We start from the raw sequence: 18,532 nt of genomic DNA, 5'->3' as shown, positions 1-18,532 counted from the left end.
ATTAGTATGCACCTTAATTCTCAAGGAATTATTCCTCTGTATGCATATTTGCATGCTCTCAATGTACAAAATTCTCGGCTACCAGTGTGCACATTCCAGCTGGTGTAAGCTCCATTCTTGCTTCCAAATATAACCATCCCTTCCCATAGCACTAAGTTTTATGAAAACTGAGTTTCAGTTTGTGATTTGTTGCTGCTGTTACTGCTTACAAAGGCTCCCAGAGTTACTCTACTACTCTGACACTGTTGCTGATGATGAAGAGCCTAGTGTCTCATGTGTGAGCTAGAAAAGTGTCTTTCAGAGCAGCAATGTTGACTGTGGGCTCCATCTTAATGGATAATCAACTTGAGGCAGCCTCCAAAAGGAAAAGAAGATGTCCTCATCTGAGGCTGAGGCCTCTCTGGAAACTCTGGCACTGACAGCAGTAGTCCAGGATTATGCTTAGAGAACAGATTGACTAGATTATTGGAATCCTAAAATGAGGACACGTGACTTTGAACTGAACAACTCCACATGATGCTTAAAGAAAAGGATCCATTGTTCTGTTACCTTAACTCAAACCAAGGAGCAGCCAAAACCGGTCCTGGGAAACATGATTAACAGGGCCAATCTTTTAAACAAAATTATTGGATATAATATGCTAACATCAAGAGCTCTAATTTCCAGTGACCTCAGTTTTTACCAAGAACATGCATGACATATTAGTGATATTCTAACACAATGTACAAATGGATGTTCCATAGACCATGCTGAAGTAAGAAAATGACGGATCAAATAACTGAGAACAGAAATCCACCTCTAAATTGTGGCAGAAGTAACAATAATGCATGGAGAAACCCTTGGAATTTCTCCTCTTTATCATGTCCTCTCTTTGTTTACAGAATTACAAATAAAAGAGGCACACAGGCAACATGAGTGTAGAAACCTGGCACACACTATATCATCCAAAACACAAGAGATAGGGTTTATAGCAAGTGTGTTTGATAGTGTGACAAATATGGCACGTGGCATGGGTTCCTGTGATATTTTCCCTAATTCTGACACATGAACAAGTACCACCTTAGTGAGAAGTGTCAACTAAGTAAATGTAAATGATTATTTTACAAAACATGTATAGGTTTTCTTGTGAAATGATTATATAAAATAAGTCATGATCCCTGCCAGTTCATAGTCAGTCAGGCTAGTGGTCTCAGATAAATTGTATGATCCTTGTACAGACATGGAAGATGTTAAAATAAAATTCAAAAGTGCCTGATAGCTTCAAATCTGACATTATATTTTCTTACTTAAAATCAGATTATTAGCATTCTTACTATTTAATTGTTTGAGTGATTAATAAACTTATTCATTATTTACTTATTGGTAAAATTAAACTTTTGAGGCTGCTAAAGTATTCTAATTAATCAGAAGGATCCCATAATTTTGGTAAACTGTTGATCCACATTATCATAATGAAATTAAGAGTTTAATAATTATGTGATATACTTATTTTACACTTTAGATTTATAGTTTAAATAAAGTAACTCATAATCTAATGGTGCAAAATAGAAACAATGATTTGCATTGACATTTAACAAGAATCCTCAGTGCAGCACTGTATGAGTTACCACCACCAAAATGTTTTGGTAATGGGTTCATTTCTTTCCTATCTACATTTATAGTACAATGAACTACTCTTTATTTTACTTAAATGAAGGTGAAATGTTTGTATTCTGACTGTGTTAGAGTCTGTGTTTCTCTGACAGTCATAGAAGATAAATAAGGGAATTGTTCTCAAGGCACAGGATCCATAGGAGATCCTGTCCCTAGAACTAGATGTGACTAGTACTTTTGAGGAGCTCAGGTTCCATGAGAAGTGGAGGATGTGTTCAACAGAAGAGTTACACTGTCAGGACCTATTGAAGAAAAAAAATCAAGATGTGGTTGCTTCAAATGTTATTGGACATTATCTAATTTTCAAGGACTTAAGTTTGTAATGGAAGGGAGTCATTGTTGGTGAACCAGATGTTCATAAGAACATTAGAGTTGGAGACCTTTAATGTTCTAAGGTGATGGATTTTACATGTTTGCAATGTATTTTGGTCATACCCTCATGCAAAACTTTCCTTCCTGTTTCCCTACCTCTGGTCAACCACATACAACTTCCTAACAAATTTAGGTCCTCTATTTTGACACAACCAATCTTGTTAATGCTGACTACATTCTTGTGTGTGTGGAGTCACCCAAATGACAATGGCAACCAGGAGTAGCCACATCCTCACATAAAATTACATCAGCAGCAACTGTTAAATGCACAGACACTGACTGTTCAGTACTAAGAAAAAACAACTATGTGAGTTTTTATTCACAGATAGAATCACTATATCAAAATTTACACATGATCTTCTTCCCTATCCCTCTATATACTTCCTACCTAGACACAAGAACATCACTAAAGAGTGGTTTGAAGCCAGATAGTGGTGGTGCACTCCTTTAATTCCAGCACTTATCAGGCAGAGGCAGGCATATCTTTGTGAGTTCTAGGCCAGCCTAGTCTACAAGAGGTAGTTCCAGGACAGGATCTAAATCTACAGAGAAACTTGGTCTCAAAAAAAGAGTGAGTTAAAAGAAGTACCAAAGAATGGGGAGGAGTGCTTGGAGACTGTAATCTCTGGACATTACACACTTGAAATTACAATAACTATAACTCTCCCTATAAGACATATGCAAAAACAAGCAAAATAAATGGTCTATCAATTAGAGGAGAGGGGTCACTCATGCCCCACCAAACTAATATCTTCAATAATTTTTGTGAGCTAATTATGCCGTGGGTTGTTTGTGCCCATGGGAGACCTGCCCCTTTCTGAATAGAGACAATAGATGAATATTGGATGGATGGATTGAAGGGATACTGAGGAAGGAAATGAAAAGAGAGAGGGAAAACTGTGGTCAGTATGTAAAATAAATGTAAAAAATTAATAAAGGAACTAATTTTCACCACTTCCCATGTCACAAAATATAAAAAAATTAAATTAATATTAAAATACTTTCAGTTACAACATAGAAATATTTTAAAATCTACAGTACAAAGGTCACATAACAATATTTACGACTTGTATTTTGCTAAACAGCATACACTTCAACTGTCTTCTAATTTTGTACCTATAGATCATTTATAGATTGGACAAAGTAAGTCTTTCTGAAGCATATGACTTCTATAGCAGTATCAATACCTGGGTAATACTAAGAATAAATGACTCTCACCACATGTGTGTGTGTTTGTGTGTGTGTGTGTGTGTGTGTGTGTGTGTATGTGATGTACCAACTGGAGCCTAAGTAATATAGCCTCAGACAGTTGGGGGAATACTGTTGTGTTGGGCAAGGTCTAATAAATACAATTTATCTAATGCAATTATGCACATGGAGCAACAGCAAATTTCAGCATATTGCCAGAAAAAAATAAAAGGATGGAAGTGTTTGAAAAAAATGATGTGGGAGTGAGAGAGAAGGAAGAGAAGAGAAAATAAATAAAGAAGAAGGATTGTTGTCAGGAAGACAGGAAACGAAGAGAGGAAGAAAAGAATAAATGAGACATGAGAGAAGGAGAAGGAAGGAAGGCTCATCAGGAATGAGAGACAGAGGAAAGATGGAAGTAGGAAGGAATGATTCACAGAAACTTTTGGGTAAGCTTTAATCTAGCTTGATTGAGAGAGAATTCATAAAATGTCTTTCACAATAAATTCCCTTTGTCTGTTTCAAAGTAAATATTCTCAATCTCCTTAATAAAAAAGATAAAGGAAATTGTGCCATTCCCATGTTTCTAAAATGTCACTCCATGCAGGTTTGTTAGAGGCACTTTGTTTAAAACTGAAGTTCCGATTTTTCAGATGATCACTGCTTTAGCAACAATGAAAAATATCTCACCACCATAAATGTCTACAAACTTTTCCTGTACCATTAAATGAGTGTCCACGGGTCCCCTACACATATGTAAATTATTAACTGAACAAGCACTTAAGTATAAGGCTTTACCTCTCAAATGGAAAATAATTATAAATAGTGTATTTTTAATTTGAACTCTTTCCCTGTGAAAGTAATGTTTTCTTGGTGACTTCCTGGTTATTTTTCAACCATTTCCTCCAAGAAGCACAAGGCAATATCAGTCACCTGAGGGAAAATTGTAACCCTTGCTCTGTTCTTACTTTTATTCTCTCGGGGACCTCCCCCAATGCAAAGAAGTCCTTAGTCTCAGTCTGAAAGCAAAAGCCTAGCTGGAAAGTCCTGTCTCCTTCTAACTAGAGCCTCCAGGATAGCATGGTTGTTGAGGAGTTGCTCCTCTGTGTGGTGATCTCTCCATCTGTAAGTGTTTCAGCGTTTCAGGAAAGACATATAAAAGATTGTATAAATGATGGTAATGTTGCTTTTCCCTGAGTGTCCTGTCCTAGGTTCAGCTGTCTCAGACCCCGTCCCTCACCTGCACTGTTCCTGGATTCCCATTAACCAGATATCATATACACTGTGTTCACCAGCTACCAGGAAAGGACCTGGAGTGCATGGGAGCAATATGGAGCAGAGGATGCACTGATTATAATTCAGGTCTTAGATTGCAAATCAATATCAGCAGTTCCAAATACAAGAGCCAGGATTCAAAAAAAAATGTGAGCATTCTGCAAACTAAAGACACAACCGTGTATTACTGTGCCAGAGACACAGAGAGGGAACCCCAGTATGAACCTGCACAAACGCTCCCTTATAGAGACACTATGGACATGCAGGGGCAAGGAGGACCAGCATCTTTCTTGAGGACCACCAGTAAGGTTCATTTCAGAAGCATGAAAACTCTGGACAATGCTACATCAGCATGAATTTTAATGTCAGAACCTGTGGTTTCCTCTTTCAGCCAAGGATGTCATTTGAGCGCCCTCTCCACTGTCATATTCTATTCAACTGTCTATGTATGCACACATTAAAATAATTTTTTTCTCACATGTCCTCTAAGCTATCCAATTGCTGCTGATTACCAGATACATTTGATGGAGAAACTACAATTTCACTTTCCAAAGGTAGATTTGAAACTGAAATATCCATTATTTCATTCTTCTAAACCAAAAGAACTAATGAAGTATGTTGTTCTTTTTTAAAAAATGCTCCAAGATCCCCGTGGCAGTAGGCAGCAGAAATGCTATAGGCCCCAAATGGTGGCAGCGGGCCATGTGGTGGCAGGCAGTGGGCCCTGGGAGCAGCCAGTCCCAGGCAGAGACAGCTGCTGGTCCCAGAGCAGTGGTGGCAGGCCATGTGGCAGCAGGCAGTGGGCCCCAGGCAGAGTAGGCTGCTGGTCCCTGAGTAATGGCTGGTTCCAGGCAGGGAGACACATGGCGGGCGGGCAGAAGACAGAAACATGGATAGACACGACATGCAGGGTGAGGTTGAATGTTTATTCAGGGGGTTATGGAGGAGGAAGGGTGAAGGGGGGGACAGAGAGAGAGAGAGAGAGAGAGAGAGAGAGAGGAAAGAGACAGAGAAGGGGGGAAGAGAGAAGTGGGGAGAGAGGCAGAGGCAAAGCTACCTCTCCGAGAGGAAGATGGAAAAGAGAGCGAGCTCAGGCCAGAAGCTGAAGATCAGCCTGCCTCAGTGGATGGGGAGGGGAATGGGTGTGGCTTGTCTCTTAAAGGGACCAAAACCATAACATTCCAGGTCTTCCTTATAATAAAAAGCATGTACGTCAAGGAAGCAGAAAAGGAAGGGCCCAAGATGGCGGCGGGCAGGTCAGAGGTAATGAAAGTGGGCATGGCTTGTCCCTTAAAGTGACAGGAAAGCACAACATTCCCAGGTCTTCCTTATAATAAAAAGCAGGAGACCAGGCACCACAGCCCAAAGGAACTGGGGCGGCGAACTCTCAAGACTGCTTCCGGCTGATTATGGGCGTCGTCTTTGGGGGGGGGAGCACGAGAGAAGGCTGGGTGCTGGTCACATCCTGGCATAGCTGGTCTCTTTGCTTCTGACCGATGTCTGTGGCATGGGAATGTCTGGTGTCCCTGTTTAAGGTGGATTCTTTAATTCAGCTCCCTGGAACTCACGAGAACTCCTTGGCTTTGTGAAAACAGTAGATTTAGATGTATAAGGACTGTAGCATAAGAGATAAATTTGGTTTGAAATTTGTTTGGTGAGATCACCTTGCAAAACCTCTCACCATTTATGTATTATTATGTATAGAAAGAGTGAACAGGAATTGGGCAATGTGGACAACTCTGATGGGCCCTATAAGAGACATGCCATTGCTCAAAACACATTTAACAGAGTTAGCATGAGGAGTTTAGTGAAAACCAAGTGAAGAGGCAGGGTAAAACAGGAGAGTGTGGTCACGTGATCTGGCCCTCAGCCAAGATGATGGAAAAAGTCACTTGACCCATCTGGCCCTCAGCCAAGATGGCGACCACCATGTGTAGTCTGCTCTGTTGGAGAGCCTGCCATGCCATAACAAAAGCCGCAGAGGGGAGGGTCAAAATGCTGGAACCGAAATAAAATGGCCATTTAAATTTTTTAAGGTAGTTGGGGCCATTTTGGATAGAGACTGATAAGTGTGAGGCATTTAAAGCATGAGGCCAGAGTGATAGGTCTGGATGGCTTGGCTCCTATAGTCAAGGCCATGAAAACACCCACAAAAACTATGGCACCTCAAGCCTACAACGAGAACGGCTCCCCATTAAGGCAAGATGCAGATGGCACGAACACCCAGGCCCTGTGAACAGGCGTCTGAGCTCACAGGGGGGGTGCTATAACCTGGCTGAATCGACTCAAGCCTCCGATGGGAGAGGGATTCCCGGGCAGGAGGGATTCAGCCAAGGTCAGGCCGCACCGTAGCGGTGTGCTGCACCGTAGCAGCAGTTACGACGAAAAGAAGGAAGAAAAGGAATGAAAAAAGAAAAAGAGGGAGAACTGGAGACCCCGGGCCTCCAGGCGTGGGTGAGCTGAGGGGCTGGCTAAGGCCAGCCGTCTCAGGCACAGGCTTAGCACAGGAGACAAGCCGAATTGAATGCCAGCGAAGGGAACAACCGAGGCCCTGAAAGCCCGCGGTTGGAGGTTCCCCCATCCCTATAAACCATGAAGGGTTGCCGGGAGCTCAACGGTCAATCCCTTGGGTTAAAAGAGATGGTTAAGCTAGCCAAGATGGGGACACTCACGATTAGTTGATTTGTTGTTTGGAGGAGCTGCGTCCAGGAAGATGGAACACGTGGGTCATTGTAGAGAAGGTCCTCGAGTCCTGATTCTGCCCCAGGAGGGAGCTCAGAGTCCCGGACGGTGCCTACAGCCAGAACTCTGGCCCCAGGTGAAAGTCTGGGGCGGGCGAAACATCTGAGTCATGGCACCAAAATGTTGTTCTTTTTGACTTTTTCTGCCATCTTGGCTGAGGGCCAGATCACGTGACCACACTCTCCTTGTTTTACCCTGCCTCTTCACTTGGTTTTCACTAAACTCCTCATGCTAACTCTGTTAAATGTGTTTTGAGCAATGGCATGTCCCTGATAGGGCCCATCAGAGTTGTCCACATTGCCCAATTCCTGTTCACTATTTCTATACATAATAATACATATATTTTAAACTGGTGAGAGGTTTTGCAAGGTGACCTCACCAAACAAATTTCAAACCAAATTTATCTCTTATGCTACAGTCCTTATATGTCTAAAACTTCTGTTTTCACAAAGCCAAGGAGTTCTCGTGAGTTCCAGGGAGCTGAATTAAAGAATCCACCTTAAACAGGTCAGATACATCCCCCTCAATTCCCTGGTCCTAAAATTTTATTTTCCCTTAATTTAACTTTGTTCTTTGTTCTGCCAGTACCTTACGGACACCAGACATTCCCATGCCACAGTCATCGGTCAGAAGCAAAGAGACCAGCTATGCCAGGATGTGACCAGCACCCAGCCTTCTCTCGTGCTCCCCCCCCCAAAGATGACGCCCATAATCAGCCGGAAGCAGTCTTGAGAGTTCGCCGCCCCAGTTCCTTTGGGCTGTGGTGCCTGGTCTCCTGCTTTTTATTATAAGGAAGACCTGGGAATGTTGTGCTTTCCTGTCACTTTAAGGGACAAGCCATGCCCACTTTCATTACCTCTGACCTGCCCGCCACCATCTTGGGCCCTTCCTTTTCTGCTTCCTTGACGTACATGCTTTTTATTATAAGGAAGACCTGGAATGTTATGGTTTTGGTCCCTTTAAGAGACAAGCCACACCCATTCCCCTCCCCATCCACTGAGGCAGGCTGATCTTCAGCTTCTGGCCTGAGCTCGCTCTCTTTTCCATCTTCCTCTCAGAGAGGCAGCTTTGCTTCTGCCTCTCTCCCCACTTCTCTCTTCCCCCCTTCTCTGTCTCTTTCTCCTCTCTCTCTCTCTCTCTCTCTCTCTCTCTCTCTCTGTCCCCCCCTTCACCCTTCCTCCTCCATAACCCCCTGAATAAACATTCAACCTCACCCTGCATGTCGTGTCTATCCATGTTTCTGTCTTCTACCCGCCCGCCATGTGTCTCCCTGCCTGGAACCAGCCATTACTCAGGGACCAGCAGCCTACTCTGCCTGGGGCCCACTGCCTGCTGCCACATGGCCTGCCACCACTGCTCTGGGACCAGCAGCTGTCTCTGCCTGGGACTGGCTGCTCCCAGGGCCCGCTATCTGCCGCCACCGCTTGGGCAGCCCCTCTGGAACCAGCAGCCATTTCTGCCTGGGACTGGCTGCTCCCAGAGCCCACTGCCTGCCACCACATGGCCCGCTGCCACCATTTGGGGCCTATAGCATTTCTGCTGCCTACTGCCATGGGGATCTTGGAGCATTTTTGTAAAAAGAACAACAAAGTATACTTGGTTATCATTTGTGTAAAAAAGGTTTTTAAACAATTGCATCTTGGCAAACTTAGCTTGCATTTCAAAGTCCAAAGTAATTCTCCAGTATATAAATTTGTGTGCTCTCAAGCTACAAAGTTCTCAGCCACCCATCTGCATATTTCATCTGGTGTCAGCACTATTCCTGGTTCCATCTCTCATCAGCCTTTCCTTAGACAGCTGAGTTCTATGCTTTTGTGTTTGTGATTTGTTGATGCTTTTTCTAACAAAGGCTCCCAGAGTTACACCTAAGCTCTGTTGCTGATGATGAAGAGCCTGCTGTCTTATGTGTGAGCTAGAGAAGTGTCATTCAGAGACAGATATTCTCTGAGTTGTGACTTACCAGGTTGCCTCCAGCTCCCCACTTCCCTTCCCCTGTGGTTTAATTTACCAATGCCTGGAGGAAAGCTCTTGTTCCCTATGGTGATCTATACCTCAAGGCAGGGATTCCTAATGATCCCGTCTTTCCTTTTTTTTCGCTTCTTGTCATGATTCAGCCTCTCTGACTTTTATTTTACCTTTGCTAATATAACTCACAAGACTAGTTGCACAATATTTTGTAGTATGAAGTTTAGTTAACAACTAAAGTTGTTATTCCTTACCAATGCAATAATCATACTTAGGAATCTGGGTTCTTCTGTAGTACATCCTATAAAGAGAAACAGAAAGTATCCAGGGAAAGATAGACTGTCAAAAAAATCAGAGGTCCTAAAGCTTGTCTCCATATATGGTGTTCCCAAGTGAAAAGGTGAATAGGTTGATCTAAGTGAGCTGGGAACCAAATCATCTCTGGGGTCTCCTCTCATATAAACACACAAAATTACACATACTAAATATTAATGAGCTGATTCATCACAAGTTATTTTCTAGATGGTGATGAGAATAAGAATGATTCCATTGACAAGAAGAGAATAAATTTTAAGTTGCTCATTAAGCAAGGTTTCTGATTAATAGGAGGCCCGATTACATTCCAAACTCACTGCTGGAGTTTATAGAGATGTACAAATGCATTTAGAACATGGTACCCTGTGCTGCCTGTATTATGTGAATGTGGGTTCGCTTAGTATAAACACTCCTAAGTTTATTTGCCAGGCCTGCACAGTGTGATTCATACAATTTCCTGTTTTTCAGGGTCTGGAAATCCAGACAATAGCAAGAAAATATTCTAGAGATTCCATCGCCAGTCCTCTAAGAAACACAAAGTAAATCTCATTCAACTGAGGGGAGTGGGGAAACCTTATGCTGTGTTCTTCACAGGAACCTCCACAAATACAAAGCATCCCTGAGGCTCTAGGCATACCTGAGAAGCCCCATCTTTTTCTCACTAGAGCCTCAATCATGGCGGTCCTGGATCTGCTCCCCTGACTGTTGACCTTTCCAAGCTCTGAGTGTTTCAAGGTTTCAGGAGAGGGTCCCAGTCATTTCATATATGAAATGAATTACAGATGGTAATAATGCTTGTTCTCAGATGCCCTGTCCCAAATGCAGATAAATGAGTCAGGACCTGGCCTGGTGCAACCTTCATAGAACCTGTCTCTCACTTGCCCAATCTCTGGGTTCTCATTAACTATTTTTACTGTACACAGGTCCTGTAGGATATCCTATAGCCAGTAGTAACCCACCCACTGGGGCATGGCCTCTTATGCTATTTATGCCAATGTGGAGCATGCATCCTGCCTCTTTTCTGGCTGTGGGATTTATTTTATAATCTCCATTGAACCAGAGAATAATGATTTATGAGTCTACTCGTGAATAAATAACCATCCATTTCTCAGTTCTGAGCTAATGTGGGATTTCTTTTAAGTGTCCTTCTTCATCTGTCACCCACGTTGATTCGGATGCCACACCTACCATGTGGATAGCCTAATGGCATAGCTGGTATATGGCCCAAGCAGTCCCCAAACCTGCCTATTTGGCTTGCTTTTACCTAAGAAGCTTTTTGTAGAACCCCACCACAGCAAAGCTTACTGCCTTTGGCAACTTGGAAGTTTCCCAAGCTGCACAAACAAATGCCCTGTTTCCTGGCGCAGTACCGTGGAGCAGTTCCTTGCCATGTGGCGTCTTGTACAGGTTCTGCTTTCTGAAACCTGCCCATGGGTTTTGGGTTTCTTGCTCCATGTATGGAATTGACTTAATTGCTTTTAATTTGTCTAGCAAAGCATATTTCTCAGTATTTAATAAGTACCAAGCCAGGAAACTAAAGGAGCTCAGAAACTAAAGTAGTTCAGGATCATTGCTATCACCACCATGACTCTCCAACCATGACATCTGCTGGACAATAAACATCACAGTTTACTGGATCACATCACAGGTGTTATGTGAGATAAAATGGAAAATTATGCTAATATAGACATTTTAATAACTTTTTGCTAATACTATGGTGTTTACTATGTGAGGATTATAGGGTTATGGTGATAGTTCAATGTATTGGGTATTGGGACTCAGGTTTTTTTTTCTTCATATTCTATCATTAAGGAAGAATATGGCACCTTTAGGAACATACAGTTTTTACAGTTTAATAATTATCAGCTAATTAACAGAATTAATACCATCAGTATACAAAAGTTATCTGAAAAATTAATACTATTAGAAAGGATAACATTAATTTGACAGAAAAAAAGGAATCCATGTCAAAGGGTACTAAGAAGTTATCTGAAAGAATTCATACTGTTAAATTTGACAATCAAAATTTGTTGAAAAGTTATGCTAAGTTATGACAGAGTATCTCTCCAGGATGGCAATCTGCTTACTATTAAAGTAATGTCCTAGGATGAGATGCTATTTTAAAGCTTTCTTTCTTTCTTTCTTTCTATTTATTTATTTATTTAAACTTTCTACCTCCTACCATTCTCCCATTTCCCTTCCCCTCCCCTCACTCCCCCTCTGTCTTCATCTCCAGTCCTAAGAGAAGTCAGGATACCCTGGCCTATGGGAAGTGCAAGGCCCTCCCCCCTCCATCCTGGTCTAGGAAGGTTTTGATTCTACTGCATGTACTGGCTTTTTGGGAACCTAGTCTGTTTGGATGAGATGCTATTTTTAAATGGGAAACTTCATACCTTTCAATCACATGTGCAGAATGAGGGCCTGAGGCTAGGTCCCTCAATGAAATCACTAGAAATATATAGAGGCCAAGAGATTCAGGCTGTACAAAAGACAATAATAAAAAGAATTAAATAATTGAGGAAATTATTGGAGCTGATGAACAGGGAAATAAGGCATTAGGACAGGATTCAACATTTCCAGCAGCTGTCACAGATGACTTATCCAGGGTTTTAGCTTCCTACCCTGTAATCTATTCTGACAAAGCATAAAGTTCTAAAGGCCCAAGAGGATCCAAGGAAGGAAGATGGATACTTGTAGGAATGAATGTTATCACAAAAATTAAACAAGCTATTGTAACTTATGGCTTCAATTCCACATTTGTTAAGCAGATGATAAAGACATGGTCTTCTAGCATCAAAGCAATGCCACATGCTTGGATTCAGTTAGTTTCAGCAGTCTTGGATGACGGGCCTCAATTAATGTTTAGAATTTATTTCAGAAAAGAAACAAAAGTATTGGAACAACAGGGAAAACAAAAGGCCTTGAGACTTCCCAAAATCAAATTCTTGGTGAAAGCACGTATGCTGACCCAGAGGTTCAAGCACTTTATGATGAACAAATCTTTTACCTATGTCACAAGGCAGTCTTAAATGCTTGGGACAGGATTCAAGAACCAAGAAAATAAATTAAATCATATACCATGGTTAAACAGGGCCAGAGAGAACCCTTTACTGACTTTTTATAAAGATTAACTAAGGCTGTACAAATAGGAGTAATGTACCCAGATTCAAGATGAGTACTTATTGAATCTCTGGTTTTTGAAAATTTCAACTTAGAATGCAAAAAATATACTTGGGCCTTTAAAGGTTAAATCAGCACCAATGGATGAATGGATCCTGCATACAAAGAAAATTGAGACATTTGACTATAATACTGATTCTTGTGTAGGAGAAGCAATTTCCAAAGGAATAAGGAAATATCAGAATTTTAAATATTTTAATTGTGGTAAAATAGGACGTCTGAGAAGGAATTGCAGGCTAGGAATTTCTAGGAATAATATCTCCTCTGGGAATGGCAAGAATAAGATGATTCAGCCTTCATGTTTATGTAGAAGGTGTGGCAAAGGCCAACATTAGACCATTGAATGCAGATCAACAACAGAGAGACAAGACAATCTGAATTACAACTAGGTGGGACCTCTGAGTTGGAAGCACAATAACCTTGAATGAACTAAATACTCTCAAACTCTCCTATCTAAAACAAAAGCCTAAGGATCCAAGTAAGTTCCAGTTCCCTTTATGGAAACAACTTGTGATTCCACCCAGTGAGTGGTTTGCCTTCAGAGTGCTTGAACTAAAGCATGAGTCAAGGGCATGACCAGTGAATGTACCCAGTGGTTTTCAATTTGTATGTTAATGCAGTCCTTTTGTCTTACTCTTATCTTTTGGGTCAGGGGTATATTAACCAGTTGGAAATTAAACATGGGCAAATTTCCAGTACTCACTGAAATTCCCTCCAGATATTATCCTATATGTTTCTGCATTTTATTATTTTCATTCGTATCTTCCTATTCTTTACTATATTTAGAGGCTGACCCCCAATACTGCTCAGCAGCAAAATAATTACACAGAAACTTTATTATTTAAATTGCTGCTTGGCCCATTAGCTGAAGCTTCCCTATTATTGGTTAAATAACTTATGTGGAAAGTCATTGATCCTGAGAAGGCTTCAGCATGGAGACCAGGAGAACAATGCAGCTAATGACGGCAGTTGAGCCTCACCAAAAAGTTTTGTCCTACTCACCAGGTGAGGCATCTTTGTGCCTCACCTCCCTTTTTAAGAAAGTTGTTATATCTCTCTGTTGGTTGGATTTGGCAGGATCTTCTGTGATGTGTGTGGGAATAATTTCTCCTTTCACCTTTCTTTTATATAATTTTGCGTATGCTTTTTCACTACAGATCACTGATTTAGCAGCACTAAAGAATTTTCCTTGTAACATAAATTCATTCTTTTCATTAGGTTTTCTCTTTAACACACCTTCACTTCATACCTGTTCCCATGAGGATGGACTGTGTGCTGTCTACATAGGAATTGAAGATTCAGGTCCTTAATCTAAACATAAAATCATATTTTAATAAAATATGATACACATTATTCATATCTTTGCTGAAGGTGAAGGATCTTCTCAAATTCAAAAAATGTATAATTTTGATATGTGTTCATTTGTAACAAAAAATAATAAAAAAGGAAGAATGGAAAGAAAGGAAGAAAGAAAGAAAGAAAGGACGGAAGGAAGGAAGAAAGGAAGGAAGAAAGAAAGAGCCTTGCTTGCTTCATTTTGAAAAGAATCATAGATAGGGGAGGAAGAAGTTGTAGCAGTTGTGAGTATCCAAAGAAACATTGACAGATTGGAGCAGAAGGAAGAAAAATGAGGAGAACTTTCCTTAGAGTCTGTGCATCTCCTGGAGTTTTAGAAATTTGTTAAAGGAGTTGTGCTCAAGACACAGGAGCCAATGGAATTTAAAGATACTATACTATTTTGCAAAGAATTTTTCATGTTTTTTGAGAACTCATACACAATTTCAAAGAATCTTGGCCGTATTCTCACTGAACATTTTCCTTCCAATTCCTTCTCCTTGGCCCTCCACACGTTTTCCTCCCAAATTCACGTTCTCTTTTTATAACTCAATAAATCCAAATAATATTGATCATATGCCCATGTGTGTTTACAAAGATTAACAACCAGTAGCTACACCTGCAAATAAAATAAATCTCCATCCCCCAGCTGCTGTCATTGAATACAGTGAGTCTATGACTGTTCACTGCTGAGAATAGACAACTGTGTGAGTGCTTGTCCACAGACAGAATGTCTACATCAAAACTCCCGCATCCCCCACTTTCTTACTCCTCCATATTCCTCCCACAAAGCACAAGGGACATCACTGAAGAGTGGGTTGAAAGAATAAAAGTACCATAAAATGGGGAGGATTTCTGTGAGATGGTTACCTCTGGAAATTACATGGTCATTACACACTAGAATTTTTATAGGTTCCTGTACAACATATGTACAAAACCAAGCCAATTAAATGGTCCATCATATAGAGGAGAGGGATTGTACATGCCACATCTACCTACCTGAGATCCTCAATATTTTTTTTACTGAAATAATCATGCTTCAAAATTAAAACATTTTCAACATTTTAAAAATTAGAAGACAGAAATGTTCCAAAATCAACAGTACAAAGGTCACAGTGCTATAAGGAAATCTACTAATGGTATTTGGGCAAGAAGCATATGCTTACACTGTCTTCTATATTTGTACCAATACATTGGTGCTTCTCTAAGCCTTAGTCTGTGAAGTCTCTTTCTGAAGTGCATGACATGAAAGTATATAAACATGACTGCTCTAATACTGAAAATAAGTTACCTCTGAATACTCACCAAAAAACAAACATATTATATATGTTATGAAAGCCAAGAAAGGTAGCAAGAGACTGTTAGAGGAATGTGATAGAGTTGGTGCTGCCTTTATATCCAGTGAAGCCATAACAATTATGCACATATAGCAGAAACAACATGCTGCATATAGTCATAAAAAAAGGAAATGGAAAGAAGTATGGAGGAGAGGATGTTCTAGAGAGTGAGAGTGCAGAGGAGAGAGGAAATGAGGAAGCAGAAGTTTAGCAAGGAAGCATGGAGGGAGGGAGAAAGGGGAGAATGGAGGGAGGGAGGGAGGAAGGGAAGGACGGAGGGAGGGAAAGGAAGGAAGGAAGGAAGGAAGGAAGGAAGGAAGGAAGGAAGGAAGGGAGTAGGAGGGACCAGAAGCAGTCATCAAAAGTGAGTAGAAGAGGAAAGAGGGTAGTAGGAATGACTAATTAATAGATTAGCTTGAATAAGTTTTATTCTGTCTAAATTTTCATAAAATTTCTGCTTCAGCAATAAGTTCTCTTTTCCTGTTTCAAATGAAATATTTTCCTGTTACTTCCTCAAAAATATAAATAAAATTTCACCATTCCAATGTTGCTAAACTGCTGCTAGAGACTTGCCTACAGGCCAATCTATAGGAGGATTTTTTCCCAACTGAGGTTTGCCATTCCCAGATTATCATAGCTTTTTCTACACTGAGAAAGTTCTAACCATAATATGAATATAAAATATCATACTGACATTGTAATAGAAAGCATTAACTGTACATCCATGAATCTAGGAGACATGACTGAATAAATAACTGAGCAAACTCAAATATAGAGATGCATCTCTCAAATAGAAGATAATTGTGACTAATGTGCAGCTTTACCCTAAATGCATTCCATTTGAATTTTTTTTCTTAGCAATTTCTCCTGGAGAGTTTCATGGAAAGAGAACCATTAGAAGCATGAGAGAATAAAATGTGGACACAAACTCTGTACGATGTAAGCAAAGAAAAAAATTCTTGACTAAGAGGTCACATACCAGTTCTCCAGGATGGTATGAAAAATATGCAATTATTTCACAAGACCCAAAAAGCACAATGAAAAATCAGACAAAGCAAAGATGAGACACACTGAGCATCATGTCTGAAAATGTTCTTCTAACAAACAGAGCATCCTGAACAAGTTCAGGAGAGCACTTATATTGGCAGGTGCCAATCAGAGCTTTCAGAAGATTGCAGGCCCCACAATGTTAAGACCTGTCTCCATCACTGCTACTCACAATACAGAATATGAACAGAGGGGAAAAGAGCACAATATATGTGGTGTCCAATGTGAAAGAATTGGTGGATATTCTCTGGGATTTACTGAACAGATTGTTTTGAGCTATTCTCTGCCATTCTCTGATGATTTACTTTACCAAGGCATTGAGAAAAGCCTTAAATCCCTTTTTTCTATGGTGATCTTCACCATAAGACAAACAGTTTCTATTGTTCAAGCAAGTCCTTCTCTCCATTTCTTGTTAACATTTAGGGTTCTCTGTCTTCTTATTGATTCAGGTAACATAACCTACCATGAAGATGGTTCCATGCAACTGCTTTTTATGAGGTCTCATGAAGAAGTTACCCTCAATTCCTCACCAATGCAACAATAATATTTAGGAACCTGCTTTTGCAATGTTCTTCAAGTAGTAAATAAACAAGGAAGGAAATAAAAATGTATATAGTGACAGAGACACAGACAAACAGAAAACAGGAACTAGGAAATATCCAGGTGTGATGTCCCTGAGACCATTTATGTGTATGAAAATTAATCCCTTGAATCTCCTATCAGATAAAAAAAAATAAAATCACATGCACTAAATGTTTGTGAGTAGCATCCTCACAAGTGGGATTTTCTAGGTGAGCAATTAAAAAAATTAACTTCATTGACAACAGAAAGGATTTTAAGTAGTTCCTTAATCCTGCTTTCACATCAGGTAGAGGCTGAAGTGAATTATGACTAAATTACATCTAAACACTTTGCTGGAATATACAGGGATATGCACTGAGGGTGTCATATCCTCTGTTATCTGTACAGCATGAATGTGGAGTCACTTAATGTTTTCCATCGAAAATCTGCACAGGGAAATCATATAATTTCCTATTTAGATGAAAGTGGAAATCCAGTGTCAGAAAAATGTTACTCATTTTTTATCACCAGGTCCTCTAAGAAACACAAGGGCAATTCTCAGAAACCTGAGGAAAAAGTTTAAACCATGCCCTGTGCTTCCTTTAATCCTCTCAGAAACTTCCCACAATGCAAAGCAGCCATAATAGTCCAGGCCTACATGAGAAGCCCCATCTATTTTTCACTAAAGCATCCAGTAGGCATGGTTGTCCTGGTGCTGTGCCTCTGTCTGGTGCCCTTTCCAAGCTGTGAAAGTTTCAGGGTTTCATAAAAGAGACCCAGTCATCTGTGGGATGACTGTACCATGATTATTGTACCTGTTCCCAGGTTCCCTGTCCCAGGAGCAGCTGAAGGAGTAAGCACCTGGTCTAGTACAGCCCTCACAGAACCTGTGCCTCACCTGAACTGTCAGTGGATTGTCATTATCGAGTCATGATGTAAGTTGTGTCTGTCAACCTCCAGGAAAGTGTCTGAAGTGTATGTGAATAATCTGGAGTGGTGGAAGCACAAATTATAATTCTGATCTCAAATCCCAAACCAGCATCAGCCGGGACACCTCCAATTGCAAGAATTCTAAATGTACTTAACGAAAAAAATCCTGAGTCAGCTACCAGAGCCAAAAACTGATGGATCAGAAAAGCAGAGTATTCAGTCACTAGAGAGTTCTCGCCTCTACCAATGCTCAGACCAAATGGGGAAGGTCCTGTCTCTATAAAGCCTCTGACTGAATGCTATCCCTCCAAAACCTCAGACTGCCTCTCAGACTGAAACCTCAGACTGGATCTGAGCTCTTTTATCCTCCTGTCTTTAATTCCTCTCTCTGCCCAGCCATGTGAAACCAGTCCCTGCTACTCTAGTGCTGGGATTAAAGACATATGATTCCAAGTGCTGGGATCACCTTTGTGTGAGCTCCATTTCTGTTTTACACAGATTCAATCTCTTGTATCACAGTGTAGTATTGCATACACAGAGAACCATATAATTCTGTCTTCCTAGGGCAGAATTTACAGGTGTGCGCCACCATTGCCTGACATCTATGGCTATCTAGTGACTTGGTTCTGCAC

The sequence above is a fragment of the Microtus oregoni genome, unplaced genomic scaffold (assembly GCF_018167655.1).
Source record: "Microtus oregoni isolate MIOR12 unplaced genomic scaffold, Mior012 000056F_ref0000123, whole genome shotgun sequence".
Lineage (NCBI taxonomy): Eukaryota > Metazoa > Chordata > Mammalia > Rodentia > Cricetidae > Microtus > Microtus oregoni.
The sequence above is the reverse complement of the archived record's forward strand: the minus strand, read 5'-3'. Positions refer to the sequence as shown.